Genomic DNA, 6,000 nt, shown 5'->3' on the forward strand with positions numbered 1-6,000 from the left:
GGCAGGTTCAGGTCGAGACTCTGCCAGCCTGTTTTCTTCCAGCAGGAAACAATCTCCCAAACATCCTCCACAGCCCGTGTCCCTGCAGCCCATCCCACTCTGCAGGGTGCTCCCCAGTCCTGGATAGGGCTCTGCCCTTGGGGAGCTGTTCCCTAGTGGTGTCCCAGAGCCTATTTGCAGCTGAGCTCTCTGGAGAGAGCATTACCATTGCTGCATCGGGACAGAGGGTAGGTTTTGATTGCTCCTTGAGTTGTTCTTTGTGGCTGCCAACTCTGCCTTCATGCCTCAGAGATGTAAGGTGTGTCCTGAGCCCAGATTTTCCCCTGTTCCCCTGGGGCAATGGTTCTCAGAGCCTCCAATGGCAGTTTCTTTGGGGCATGGCAACGATCTCACCTGGCTGAATGCAGACGTGGGCCAGGTTAAGCCATCAGCCTTGAATGCCTTCTCTGTTCTTGTTCCAAAGCAGCTTCTAAATTAGAAATCCTACCACCTGCATTTGATATGGGCAGGGATTTTGCAATACTGGGAGGCTGAGTCAGGCATAGAGACAAGAGCCATTCCTGCTGCTGAAAGGTTCTGATGTATTTAGGTATCCACTGCAATAGTTTCCCTCCTCACCCCATCTCCCCAAGGGTTGAGCAAGACTGGCAAACCTGGTCAGCTCACACCAGAGGAGCAGCTCTGGGGACCCTGGGCTCTGGCTGACTCAGCAGGGACTCTGCTCTCTGCCTGCTCATGGCTTTTCCCCTGCCAGCAGCAGCATGGCCAAGGTAAATTACCTGGGTTTGGAACAGCTTTGGTTCCTGCTGAGATTGGCAGCCTCTGTCTTACTGTGAACGTTTTTGATACAGCAGCAGAACACCATCCAGGTATGGAAAACAGGCTGACCCTCTCCAGTGGTTGCCACGTATGTGTTACATTCACTGATCCAAATTTCCCTAGACTGTACCCTGAAAGGAAAGCATCTGATTCTTGTCCTTCAGATCCAAGCCCCTTTCCCAGTTCCAGTTTCAAAGCTTTCCCTGATAAAATCTGATGGAGCTTGTTCAGGCTGTTCAGATCAGTGGTGGCTGTGGGAAAGGGTCTTGTAAAAAAAGAGTGTTTAGACTTCTGTTAGCCTCGTCTTTAGTTTCTTGTACTTTTCAATGTTTTCTGAGTCTGGCCTATGGTTAAACCACGCTCAAGGGATTAGTTAAAAGACTCTTATTTTATTGATACTTCTTCTAGCATCTTGTTAGTAATTTTCTGCTTTTGACACTGTTAAATGGTCAAGATCAAGGAGTCCTTTCACTACAATCCATCTATGTTTTGTTACAGCAGAAGTTCCTAACTGAAGGTCTTTTAAGCTGTTCTGAGTTTCCGTGTTTGAATACACAGCCCTGCTTTGGGCCAAGCCCAGTGAAACCTCCAGCAGTTTGCCTGATTTACCTTCCACTCTCCATATACTGGGACTTCATGCTCTGCTCATCCTGGGTCACAGCTTGATTTCTTTTCAGGTGGTCAATCCTGCAGCTCCATTAATGTATGGCTGCTCAAGACAGCCCCTTGAAGTGGCCCACGTGGCTCCTCAGCAGGTCTGCAGGCCTAGAGGCAGCCAAAGAAGGCTCCTGGCACATCTTCCTCTTGAAAGTGGGTGTGAGGGAGGAGGAGGCAGCAGTTATTGAGCTGACAAAATTTCTTGTCTCCTGCCTGGGTCTCAGTGGGCTTCAAAAGAGGGTTGAGGAATGCCAATTCCTTGGGCTGGCCCTGTCCCACGCAGGGGCTGCCTTCCAGTGTGGCCCAGGAGCATCTGCCCAAGGTGATATTTTTTCAGCATTTTTATTCCTTTTGCACCTCTTATTTGGGTTGCTGAAGGTTTTCTGCTGGCTTGTATTTTTATGAGGATTCATCTCAGCCATTGGGCTCTGGCGACTGGGCCACCTTCCCGTTGCTGGTTTCCAGAAAAGCTGTGGCACAGCTGAGCTCACCGGGGATGCCTGAGGCTGCTCCACCATCAGCTCTGCTCAGCCTGTTATGGGAAAAGCAGAACTCTCATTCCTGTTCTGAAAAACCTCCAACTGTCTTGATTCTTTGAGCCCAGTGGTTCCTCTGTTGCTTGTCTTCTGTTGCCTGGACAAAATGTTGGCCCTTAGCGTCCTCCTTGGAGGTGACATCCCACACCTGAGTCCAGCACTGAACCATTTGCCCCAAGCATCCTGGGAGTGTCCTGGGACTTTCTCTGTTTCTGCCTGTGTCCAGTTCCTTTGGCTGGATTGGAGCTCTTCTGTATGCTCTGATTTTTCCCTCCCATCAACTCCAAAATCATCACCATCGTCTGGCTTCCCATTAATTTATTTTGATTCTCTTGCCTGGACAAGGCCTAAACATCTCCACACACTCATGCCAGCTAATGGATCCCTGGGATATTTATAGCTCTTATTTCTCTTTACCAAACCCATTTGTTTTAGGTGTTTCCCCAAAGGAAAAAGAAACTCAAGGATTATTGAAACCCTCTCCTCTACCCCATGCAAACAGCCCTGCCTCTCAGGGCAAACAGGTCTTTTGTCCATCATTTTGCTGTTAGACAGTGATATACCCTCTATTTTAAAATGTTTTTGCCTGGATCCAAATTATTAAACAGCTTTTTGAGAGACTTGCACCAATGTCTTTGCCAAACTCTGGCCATTGGCACGCGCTCCAGGCCATTCCTGGTGGCGCTGAGTTGCTGGAGGCAGGGATGTGCCTGATCCCTCAGTAAAGCCCGTTCTGGCATTGCACAACGTGTCTGTTCTCTGGGGGCCATGCGCAATCTCTGCCTGGGACAGATGTCTGAGCTTGATCCCGCTGGAATGACGTCAAAGGCTGCAATCCTGTCCCTCTTCCCGGGGCTGCCAGGGCTCTGTGGCCGCGCGTGAGGCTCCGGGGCTGCCGCGGCCTCGCCCCACGCAGTGCCACTGATCTGTCACCAAATGCCAGCACAGGTGGCCCCTGCCGCTTTGCACACTGGAGATCTGCTTACAGGCCTAGGTCTTCCTTGCAAATTCCTGCTACTCTAGAGACCTCTGACTGAAAGCAAACGCGACTTGATTTTAAAAGGAGCATCCTCTCTCGTTGACCTGTGGGCAGATGAAAGTCCAGCAGACTCCCTGCCTTTCCCGCGCTCGGGACACAGGCTGGCACAAATAAATGCCATTTGTCACGGAGCTGCAGCAGCCAGGGCAGCAGAGAGTATCAGTAAATCCCTGGATGTGACTTGGCACCCGTCTCCATGGCACTGATCAGGAGGACAGCAGTTATCTCTGTGCAGCTATTTTGGATGCTCATGTGAAGGGCTGCTGAAGGCAACAGCAGGCTCAGCTTGTGCCCAACAAGCCGTGGTGACATGGGGTGACACAGACTGCTGCACCTGACCGTTTGCCACAGGGAAGGTTTCCCAGTGCTGCAGGGAAGGAGGAGACTGGCACATCCCTGGGGCAGGACTTCCCTGAGGCACCCCAGCCTCTGCACTCCCCGGGGGCTGTGGCAGGACACAATTCACAGTGACCTCCTGGCACCACTGCCAGCATTGCCTGTGCCTTGCCAGCCCTGCCCGCTGCTGAGGCACTGCTGACATTCCACATCTGCCAGACCCAGCCTGGAGTGGGCTGCCTCCAGCCCAAGCTCGATGAAATGCTGTCCTGAGCCATGGTCCATTCTCACAGCTCTGCACAAAGATCAGGGGGAAGGAAGAAGTATTTGACGTTTTCAATTTTTATATGAGTGCCCAGACAGTTCTTAGATTCTTCTTAAAAAGCTGATGACAGATTAAGACCAACTCCCAACTTGGGATTTTGGAAATATTGAGGTTTTCCAAGTCATCAATCCAGCAGGAGGAGTTCCAGCGTGCCTGTGGCTGTGCACAGCATCCCCTCCTTTGGCCAGCTCAGGGCTGCTGCTGGTAGCTGTTCCCAGGATGTGGCCACATCTCGGGTATGACTGGGGAAAGCAAAAAAAGAGTCTATAACATTAGCAGGAACAATTTTTTTGGCTCATGAAATGAAATACTATAAGATATAGAAAGCTATTAAAAATTGCTACCCCTACAAAAATGGGGGAGATTGGTTTTTAACATATAGGTGCAGAGGTATGGTATCTTTAAAAATCTATAATTTTTGAGCTGGAAATACAGCCGAGACAAGTCTTGAAATTAGATATTTTATTACCAAATAAATTTTGCCTAAGAAGACACAGAGTTTGCAATTGATTTAATTAGCCTCTGCTGAGCGCACCAGTGAAACCCCTGGTTAGAACTGGTGCTGCTGTGTTGGTTTGCTGTGGGTGCCATCAGCAAATTATTGTGATTATAACAGACTTTGCATGCTAAAAGTGAAGAATGTGGCATTCCAAAAGCAACATTTATTCTGTCCTTTCTAAGAGAGATAACTAGTTTATTCCTAGGTGTAAAAGCAAAAGCAGTTTCCTTGAGTGGTTGTGTTAACAAGGCTGTGAGGAGAAGGGCTGGCGTGGCAATGCTTCACCCTTTGCAGGGCAGAAATTGCCAGTATTTACCTTAGGGGCCGTGATATTTAGACAAAGTTCTAAAGTTCTAAACTCCTTTGGAGTTCCAAAGGGAACTGCCATAGTGAACTTCCTCTGACTCTGACAGGTTTGCATTATCAATGCCTCACTGTAGTAAGAGAGATGCTGCTTGCTGATGGCCAGGAGCCCTAATGGTATCCAAGGAAACCTGACTGCCTGCAGTAATTCACAGGAGGGTCACTGTCAAATACAAGCTTGTGCAAAACCATCTAAGTGTGGCTTGATCATTGGGGTAAATTGGCTTTAGAGCTGAGGGCAGCTGCTGTGCCAGCCCCTGCAGCAGACAGATCCCAGGTCCATCTGGACAAAAACTGGGTGATGTGCAGTGGTTTGGAGATCTCTTTTCCCTAGGGAAAAAAAGAACTAGCATGTTGTTAAGTAGAGTTTGTGGAAGAATTAAACGACTCAATAAGATGTGATCTTCTCCCCAGTTCAGTGATTACAGGCTCTTCTCATAAGAGCTACCATATTCCCTCTGCCTCTAGCACAATTCAGATGTCCTGAATAAAAGGCTTTCTCATAATCTTTTTTCTATATTTTCTTCACCAGGCACTTGAAATCCATTTTATGAACATGAGTTTGTTCTGTATTGTACTTTGCCAAGATTATTATCCTTAAGGAATAGGAGGTGAAACCGCAGAGCAAGGAGATGAGGTGAGTCACTTCTGGCCATATAGACATTTAAATAGTTGCAGAATTGGGAAGGGACATATTTTCCTCTCAAGCAGTGTTTGTGGGAGGAAAAAATATATACTATTAATCTGATTTTAGCTCTCCACTATTCCTTGTAACAGCAGCAGAGGTAAATATTTTGCTCACAAACACCTACAGAGTAAGAAAATGGGCATCTTTAGATTGAAGGATAGCTAACTAATCTTCTCCTAAACTTTTAGACAAGTCTAAGGTGGATGTGAAGGAAAATATTACTATCACATCTATATTTTGAGTAAGAAAATCCAGGTCTGAATCAGTGGGTTTTTATTGCTTACATTGCTACTAAGGACCCACTAGATGAGAAAATAGAAGATTGCATTACAATGGATAATTTTTGATATGAGCAATCCAGTTTCTTGGGTTTTTTGTCTGTTTTTTATTATTCATTATTCTGCTGAGAATATCTGCCCTGGGACAAACAAAGCAGTCAGCTCTCAATGGCAGCAAAATAAATCTCAGTCCAGGGAAACACAAATTGGGAAGAAGCTCCAGAGAGTGGTGCTATTTGAAATACATTGAGGAAATATTTTAAAAGCTTGCATAGAAGAGCAGAGTTTTGCCAGCTATTACAATTGGACTTCAGAGTAACTGCTGAGTGGGTAATTAGTCCCATGGGAACACAGGAGTCTGGACAAATGTAAAAAGGAACAAGAAGGGGAAAAAACCGTATGAAGAATTAACTTTGGAAAACAAGCTAGAACATTAGTCACAGGAGAGACATAACTCAAC

The sequence above is a fragment of the Sylvia atricapilla genome, chromosome 11 (assembly GCF_009819655.1).
Source record: "Sylvia atricapilla isolate bSylAtr1 chromosome 11, bSylAtr1.pri, whole genome shotgun sequence".
NCBI classification, from domain to species: Eukaryota; Metazoa; Chordata; class Aves; order Passeriformes; family Sylviidae; genus Sylvia; species Sylvia atricapilla.